We start from the raw sequence: 9,041 nt of genomic DNA, 5'->3' as shown, positions 1-9,041 counted from the left end.
TGTGGGATCAGGGGCCACCGGAAGGGATTTTTTGAGTCATTTTTGGTGACAGGGATGTCCAAGAAGTGACCGCTTAGGCTACAGAAAGTCTCATTCTGGATCAGAGTGCCGAGGTGTGCCGGGCAGAGCAGCCCTGGTGTGTGTTGTGTCACTTGTCTGTTGTGCACTCTGTCTGTTTGGTGTCTTGTCTTTTCCTTTTGTCCTTTGAGGGGCCTATCAAAACCCCTGGCATCAGTCTTAGCATTTCTGATCTCTGTGCTCCTCAGCCAGGTGCCTTTGTCTCAGCTGCTCGGACACTCATCAGAATCCATCTCTCTTCACAAGCATCCAGTCCGATGCCTTTTCAGGTCTTGTTCTGAGCTGTACTGACAGCCGTGCACCGCCCTGATCCATTCCGGCGGGTTAGGTCTTGTGAGAATGCAAAGACAGGTCGAGGATTCTGACCGTAGGATTCTCGGGCATCCATCTCTGCATTTCTTGGGATAAGTCATCCCGATGGCATCTTGTTCCTGCAGGGTTCTCTGAGCCTGGCCAGCTCACCTTCAGTCTCACCTCGGTCATCTCATTCCGAGTTCTCTGGACCCTCAGGGTCATTCTTCTTGCCCAGAGTTTTCTGTCCCTGTTGTGTCCCCTCGTTTGTCCTGTGCTGTGTCACGGGTGTTGGTGTGTGTTTGGCCCGGAGCTGCTCTGCCTTGATGCTCAGTCTGGGTGTCAGGGGTAATAGGATAATAGTGCTGGGGGCTTGAAATTTGTGATGTGGAGTGTAGCAGGGCTGTCGAGGGTATTCCTAGATTTCCACAAGATATGTGGAGCTGTCAAGGTATCCTGCAGCACTCTGACTGTTGTTCTGACTTTCTTTCAGATGCAGGTGGATGAAATCTGTGGCAGAGCCCCCCATCCTGGGTGAGGGGGCTCCCCTGAGAAGGTCGGTCACTGTTTTGATTTGCAGGGGAGGTGTAAATGGTGGCCGTGTTACAGCTCTGTTCTTTGTCTTTATTTTTAGACCAGACCCTGCGACGCCGGCGTTGGCCTCTGAGCGCAGCTGAAGCACAGGGCCGAGGACACAGGCAAGCTTAGGAGACTGTGAGTAGCAGAATTGCTGGTTTCTGGCTGATGTGCTGCTAAGAGCACAGGGTCACGTTTAGTTCTCTTTATTGTAGCTGACGAGGAGACACCAGCCTGGTCACAGCAGGAATTTCCCCGAGGGAGAGGCAGCCTTCTTTGGGACCCGGCGTGGATGCACCTCCCCAGACATCTGAGAGATAAGTGGAGAGCTCAGAGCCGTAGAGGGCATGAAAGAAGAATGTGGGGTCACTAGCAAGGTTTTTTGAGTCAGGTTTGAAGACAGGGATGTCTAAGCTGTGACCCCTTAGGTTTCATCCAGGGAGAGTCTCATTCTGGATCACAGTGCCGAGGTGTGCAGGGCAGAGCAGTCCTGGTGTGTGTTGTGTCTGTTGTGCACTCTGTGTCTTGGGTGTCTTGTGTGTGCTGTCTTTTCCCTTAGCCCTTCAGGGGCCTGTCAAAACCTCTGGCATCAGTCTTAGCATTTCTGATCTCTGTGCTCCTCAGCCAGGTGCCTTTGTCTCAGCTGCTCGGACACTCATCAGAATCCATCTCTCTTCACAAGCATCCAGTCCGATGCCTTTTCAGGTCTTGTTCTGAGCTGTATTGACAGCCGTGCACCGCCCTGATCCATTCGGCGGGTTAGGTCTTGTGAGAATGCAAAGACAGGTCGAGGATTCTGACCGTAGGGTTCTCGGGCATCCATCTCTGCATTTCTTGGGATAAGTCATCCCGATGGCATCTTGTTCCTGCAGGGTTCTCTGAGCCTGGCCAGCTCACCTTCCTTCTCACCTCGGTCATCTCATTCCGAGTTCTCTGGACCCTCAGGGTCATTCTTCTTGCCCAGAGTTTTCTGTCCCTGTTGCGTCCCCTCGTTTGTCCTGTGCTGTGTCACGGGTGTTGGTGTGTGTTTGGCCCGGAGCTGCTCTGCCTTGATGCACAGTCTGGGTGTGGGGGTAATAGGATAATAGTGCCGGGGGCTTGAAATTTGTGATGTGGGGTGTAGTTAGACTGTAGAGGGTATTCCTAGATTGCCACAAGATGTCTGGAGCTGTCAAGGTGTCCTGCAGCACTCTGACTTTTGTCCGGACTTTCTTTCAGATGCAGAGGGATGAAATCCGTGGCAGAGCCCCCCATCCTGGGTGAGGGGCTCCCCTGAGAAGATCGATCGCTATTCAAGGTGAGAGTCACATATTTCACATTTTTTGGCACTCCAGTGCAGGCCACCTGCATTTACAGCTTGAAACAGGTGAGTCCCTTGGTAACCCCTGGGCAGCAGCTGGAGCCTGCTCCGGGCTGGGCTGAGGGAGCAAACACTTGTGGCTGACACAGCTCCACACTGGGGGTACTTGGGAAAACACCTGCCTTGTCCTGGATTGTTTTTTTTTTTGAGCTTTTGACAAGGTTTTAGTCATCACCTTGGTAAAAATAAATGGTAAGGACTGAAAACATGAGAGGCTGGCAGGTTATATGCACGAAAGACAACTTTTTTTTTCTTAAATATTTGTGCAACCTATATCTTAATTTTGAGACTCTTTTTTGGTCAACTTTATTGTAAAACCCCCTTATTTTCAAGTTAGCTGCTTCAATAATGAATTTGTTTTACAAATAGCCGCTAATGTCCGAAGGTTAAAGCACTAACACCAACATCCCACCTCTTTTATTTTTGCAGCAAAATTTTATCTTTACTAAACTTGAAACTTGATGTTTTTGCAGGTAGTAAGTTAAAGAAGGTGTTTATCTGCCCATCACTGATAGTCAGGGTCATGAAGAAATTGCTCTAGTGTTCTAAAATAAATGCAGATTTTTAGGCCTCTCCCATTCTCTCTGACTAGCAGCATGTGAATTGATTTTTGATCTCCTTTCTGTTGGTGTCTGTGGGTTTTAAGCTGCATGGAGAAGGTGTCTGTGGACATGGCACCCAGGGAATGGTGCTGGGAAGGGCAGGATGGAAAGGAGCTGCTCAGGAATCCAGAGCAGCAGTGGAGTGGGAGCTGGTGCTGCTGCCTCAGTCACACCCTCCTGGACAGTCTGTGCAGTGATAATATTCCTACTTTCCTTCCTGAACCTGGGGTTGGAGGAGAACATGAGTCTTGGCATTGTTGGAAAGGGGAACTCCAGGGAAAAACTGCTGTTTGTGTCCTCAGAGAGCAGTGGGAAGAGCCTGGGAGAAATCCTGGCTGGCTGAGGGATCCTTGTGTCCCCTCAGGAATAAATCCCTGCGTCTCCTCAGACCTGCTGGTTTGCAGTAGAGTTTGGGCACCTTTCGCTGCAGCTGTGGTTCTTAATAACTGGAAGTCCATGGATTGCTGGGCGATTCCCATAAGTTCTCCTGTTTTGTAGGAGCTGCACGGTGAGGTCAGCATTCTGAGGGAGGCCCTGGCACAGCTGCCAAGGGCAAGGAACGTGGAGCATCCCGGGGCTTCTCCCACCCGAGTTTCTCCCGGAGCGTGCTGCGTGTCGTGCCGGATGTTTAACCCGGGTTTGGGGTGTTCTCCTGCAGTCCCAGCTCTAACTGCTGCCCCCGAGCCCCGGCCTTGCTCTGTCCCAGCACTGAACCTGGCAGGTGGGTGTGCTTTTCCAGCCCTTGAATCCCACGGGCAATCCCAGATTCCCGGAGCTCCCCGAGGCACAGCCTGGCCTCCCTCCCTGGGAGCTGCACCTCAGTCTGCCTGGACCAAGGCCATCCTGTTTGAGACTTTATTCCTGTTGCTTTTCCTCTTGCAGGTTGTGGGCAAAAAGGAGAGAGCCAGTAGGAAGTGAAGCCACTGGAAGGCCTTATCCCAGTCCAAGGTTGGATAGGAGTAACTGGACTTGTTGAATTCCCACTTCCCTTTAAATTAGAGCAGAGGAAGCAGATTTTAAATCATCATTCCATGAACTTTCACCAACTTCATGACTCTTGCAAAAGTTTTCAATGTTAGAAATTCCTGAGCTTGTTTTCCAGGCAAGCTTGGATTTAGATGTTATTCCTTCCTTTTATTTGAAGGAATAACTCTGATTTTCTCTCTGATTTTAGTAAGGGAATATTTATTTATTCCAATTTTCCATCCTAATTGGAATTTTTGCACCTTGTAGAGCACATTTCCAAGGAAATTTACCCAATTAATGTTGGTAAATCAGCAATTGTCCAGCACCATCTCCACAAAATTCTGTGAATTCCCAAGAAAACGTTGAAGTATTTCTTTGCCATGATTCATCTCTTTGTAAAGTTCAATTTACTGCATTTTTAATTACATAAATGCCATTAAAACCTGAATCCAGGCCTAGCTGCTGTTCCTTGGACACAAGGGGCTGGTTCTTTCCTACCTTGGCACATTTGGGTGTTTGTCCAAAATGAGCTTCCCACTAAAATAGAATTTGTTTCCAAGCAAAAGTGGGAATTGTCTAGAAAACCTTCTGTTCTGGGGGGCACTGGGTTTGTTTCCCTTATTGCTGCATAATTGAGGAAAGCCATGGTGCTTTTTTAGGCAGTGGCAGGAGGTGAGAGCTGCATTTATTTAATTTTGTATTTTATTTTTTGTTATTTTTGTATTTTTATGCTCTTTTGTTGTGGTTTCTCATGTTGCGTTTTGTGGTTTTTCAAAGACTTTTTCTTCCGTTTTTTAATTTTTATATTTTTTTCTTTAGCTATTTATTTACTTGTTAAAACTACTTTTAGTTTTTTATTTTAATTTTTTGTTTAAATTTTTTTTCCACTTTTTTGTTACTTTGAAATTTTTTTCTTTTGGTATTTTAATTTTATTTATTATTTTCTATAGTTTTGGTTTATTTTTTCATGTTTTCTTTGTTCCTTTTTTTTTTCCCCATACTCTTTCTTCCCCCGGGCGCCTGGGGGTTTGGCTGTTGGCAAGAAAGATGAGAAATGACCTCCGTGCCCGCTGGACGTCGGGATGTCATAGAGAGCGCAGTTGGCAAAAGCTCTGTATTTTCTGCTCCATAAAACTCCTGAAGGGAGAAAGCTGTGACCACCGTGGTGCCGTTTTTTCCTTCCCAGCCCCGACCAGGTCTCCTCCTACCCGTGCACAGTGTTACCAGCAGCAGCCTGCTGTCCAGGCTGTCGAGGCGTATTTCAGAGGGGGCAATAAAAACAAAGTAGACGTTTTATTTTGTAACTCTCCGACCCTGCTTGTTTATTAGCAAAGAACTCCAAAACAAAGCGAACAAAAAAAGAAAACCCACAAACTAAACTCCCCCGCAACCCACCAAAAAAAAACCATAGAGAAAGAGAAAACATGCCCATATTATTTGAATAAAGATTAAAACTTTACCCCTTAGAAAACCAGGCTCATTTAATTCAAATTAATTGTGTTTCTGATGTGTTAGGTTAATGAATTCATCTAGTGTAAAATATCGTTTAAAATATAAACAAACGAATTAAAAAATAATGAAAAAGAAAAATAACAAAAAGTATAGGATATGAAAAATAATATAAATAATAAATACACAATATATTATTACATACTACACGTTTTATAAATATATATAATATACATAATATAAACATCTATAATGTACATAATCATGATATTTCAATGAAATGTATTATTATTTATAACATTACATAATAAATAATAAATTATTTTATATATAACTTTCTATACTTAATATATATAATAAATATAATAGTATAATAAACATAATACATGATGTATAATGTACATAATATAAAAGCTGAATTGTAATGATGAATGTAAATATCAGAATCACAAAGATAAAAAATATTGAAATAGAGCCTGAACGAAAGGCTTTTTTGTTTCGGTCTGGTTGCTGGCGGGGCTCTCGCAGGTGTGCTCGGGGGTCTTTTGGGCCATTTATTCCGGAGGCTGTTCGGAAGGGCATTTCTGGGCACGTTCGTTTATGGCTCCGCTCCGCGCCGCCGCGCGGCAGTGCTGCCACCCTGTGGGCAGAGAGCGGTAGTGCAGCTTCCCCCCCGCCCGGCCCGCCCGATCTGTGCGGCAATGCTGCCACCGTGTGGGCAAAGCGCGGTAGTGCAGCTGTCCCTCCCGCCCGTCCCGCCTGATCTGTGCGGCAATACTGCCACCGTGTGGGCAAACAGCGGTAGTGCAGCTTCCCCCCCGCCCGGCCCGCCCGATCTGTGCGGCAATGCTGCCACCGCGTGGGCAAAGAGCGGTAGTGCAGCTGTCCCCCGTGCCCGTCCCGCCGGAGCCGTGCGGCAGTGCTGCCACCCTGTGGGCAAAAAGCAATAGTGCAGCTAACCCCCACCCCCCCCCCCCCGCACATCCCGCCTGATCTGTGCAGCAATGCTGTCACCGCGTGGGCAAAGAGCGGTAGTGCAGCTGTCCCCTAGTTGACCCTGGAGGTGCCCCGGCTGTCCCTGTCGGTGCCCTGGCCGTCCCCTAGGTGTCCCTGGGGGTGCCCTGGCCGTTCCCTAGGTGTCCCTGGGGGTGCCCTAGCTGTCCTTGGGGTGCCCTGGTTGTCCCCTTGGTGTCCCTGGGGGTGCCCTGCCTGTCTCCTAGGTGTCCCTGGGGGGCCCTGGCTGTCCCCTAGGTGTCCCTGGGGGTGCCCTGGCTGTCCCCTAGCTGTCCCTGGGGGTGCCCTGGCTGTCCCTGGAGTGCCCTGGTTGTCCCCTTGGTGTCCCTGGGGGTGCCCTGGCTGTCCCTAGGGTGCCCTGGCTGTCCCCTCGGTGTCCCTGGGGGTGCCCTGGCTGTCCCTGGGATGCCCTGGCTGTCCCCTACGTGTCCCTGGGGTTGCCTTGGCTGTCCCCAAGGTGGCCCTGGGCGTGCCCTGGCTGTCCTTGGGGTGCTCTGGCTGTCCCCTAGGTGTCCCTGGGGGTGCTCTGGCTGTCCCCTAGGTGTCCCTGGGGGTGCCCTGGCTGTCCCTGGGCTGCCCTGGCTGTCCCCTAGGTGTCCCTGGGGGTACCCTGGCTGTCCCCTATGTGGCCCTGGATGTGCCCTGGCTATCCCCTTGGTGTCCCTAGGGTGCCCAGGCTGTCCCCTAGCTGTACCTGGGGGTGCCCTGGCTGTCCCTGGGGTGCCCTGGCTGTCCCCTAGGTGTCCCTGGGGGTGCCCTGGCTGTCCCCTGGCTATCCCTAGGGTGCCCTGCCTGTCCCCTTGGTGTCCCTGGGGGTGCCCTGCCTGTCTCCTAGGTGTCCCTGGGGTGCCCTGGCTGGCCCCTAGCTGTCCCTGGGGGTGCCCTGGGTGTCCCTGGGGTGCCCTGGCTGTCCCCTAGGTGTCCCTGGAGGAGTCCTGGCTGTCCCTGGGGTGATCTGGCTGTCCCATAGGCGTCCATGGGGGTGCCCTGGGTGTCCCTGTGGGTGCCCTGGCTGTCCCCTAGGTGACCCTGGGGTGCCCTGGCTGTCCCTGGGGTGCCCTGGCTGTCCCCTACGTGTCCCTGGGGTGCCCTGGCTGTCCCTGGGGTGCCCTGGCTGTCCCTTAGGTGTCCCTGGGGGTGCCCTGGCTGTCCCCTAGGTGTCCCTGGGGGTGCCCGGCGTGTCCCTGGGGGTGCCCTGGCTGTCCCCTAGGTGTCCCTGGGGGTGCCCTGGCTGTCCCCTGGCTATCCCTAGGGTGCCCTGCCTGTCCCCTTGGTGTCCCTGGGGGTGCCCTGGCTGTCCCCTAGGTGTCCCTGGGGGTGCCCTGGCTGTCCCCTAGGTGTCCCTGGGGGTGCCCTGGGTGTCCCTGGAGTGCCCTGGCTGTGCCCTCGGTGTCCCTGGGGGTGCCCTGGGTGTCCTTGGGGTGCCCTGGCTGTCCCCTAGGTGTCCCTGGGGGTGCCCTGGCTGTGCCCTCGGTGTCCCTGGGGGTGCCCTGGCTGTCCCTGGAGTGCCCTGGTTGTCCCCTTGGTGTCCCTGGGGGTGCCCTGGCTGTCCCTAGGGTGCCCTGGCTGTCCCCTCGGTGTCCCTGGGGGTGCCCTGGCTGTCCCTGGGATGCCCTGGCTGTCCCCTACGTGTCCCTGGGGTTGCCTTGGCTGTCCCCAAGGTGGCCCTGGGCGTGCCCTGGCTGTCCCTGGGCTGCCCTGGCTGTCCCCTAGGTGTCCCTGGGGGTACCCTGGCTGTCCCCTATGTGGCCCTGGATGTGCCCTGGCTATCCCCTTGGTGTCCCTAGGGTGCCCAGGCTGTCCCCTAGCTGTCCCTGGGGGTGCCCTGGGTGTCCCTGGGGTGCCCTGGCTGTCCCCTAGGTGTCCCTGGAGGAGTCCTGGCTGTCCCTGGGGTGATCTGGCTGTCCCATAGGCGTCCATGGGGGTGCCCTGGGTGTCCCTGTGGGTGCCCTGGCTGTCCCCTAGGTGACCCTGGGGGTGCCCTGGCTGTCCCTGGGGTGCCCTGGCTGTCCCCAAGATGTCCCTGTGGGTTCCCAGAGTGTCCCTGGGACTGCCCTGGCTGTCCCCTAGGTGTCCCTGTGGGTGCCCTGCCTGTCACCTAGGTGTCGTTGGGGGTGCCCTGGGTGTCCCTGGGGGTGCCCTGCCTGTCCCCTAGGTGTCCCTGGGGGTGCCCAGGGTGTCCCTGGGGTTCCCTTGCTGTCCCCTAGTTGTCCCTGGGGCGGCCCTGGGTGTCCCTGGGGGTGCACAGGGTGTCACTGGGGTTCCCTGGAGGTCCCCTAGGTATCGCTGGGGGGGCCCTGGCAGTCCCCGAGGTGTCCCTGGGGATGCCCTGGGTGTCCCCTATATGTCCCTGGGGGTGCCCAGGCTGTCCCCAGGGTGCCCTGGCTGTGCCCTCGTTTCCCTGGGGGTGCCCTGGCTGTCCCCTACGTGTCCCTGGGGGTGCCCGTACTGTCCCCTAGGTGTCCCTGGGGGGGCCCTGGCTGTCCCCTAGGTGTCCCTGGGGGTGCCCTGCCTGTCCCCTAGGTGTCCCTGGGGATGCCCTGGCTGTCCCCTAGGTGTCCCTGGGGGTGCCCTGGGTGTCCCTGGAGTGCCCTGGCTGTCCCCTAGGGGTCTCTGGGGGTGCCCTGGGTGTCCCTGGGGGTGCCCTGGCTGTCCCCTAGGTGTCCCTGGGGGTGCCCTGGGTGTCCCTGGAGTGCCCTGGCTGT

At 53.9% G+C, this 9,041-nt stretch overlaps 1 long non-coding RNA gene across 1 annotated transcript; it reads left to right on the top strand.

Annotated features, from left to right (window-relative positions):
• Nucleotides 1-591: 591 nt before the first annotated feature.
• Nucleotides 592-5,367, top strand: LOC136305287 (uncharacterized). Its single transcript, XR_010725220.1, has 5 exons — nt 592-1,083; nt 1,161-2,242; nt 3,406-3,628; nt 3,790-3,855; nt 4,921-5,367. It is a non-coding gene; the product is annotated as an uncharacterized lncRNA (long non-coding RNA).
• The last annotated feature ends 3,674 nt before the right edge of the window (nt 5,368-9,041 follow it).

This window comes from Chamaea fasciata, unplaced genomic scaffold, assembly GCF_029207755.1.
Source record: "Chamaea fasciata isolate MVZ Bird 193981 ecotype frontalis unplaced genomic scaffold, bChaFas1.0.hap1 SCAF_348, whole genome shotgun sequence".
In the NCBI taxonomy this organism is placed as follows: Eukaryota; Metazoa; Chordata; class Aves; order Passeriformes; family Sylviidae; genus Chamaea; species Chamaea fasciata.
Note: the sequence above shows the minus strand (reverse complement) of the source record. Positions and strands in the feature narration are given on the sequence as shown.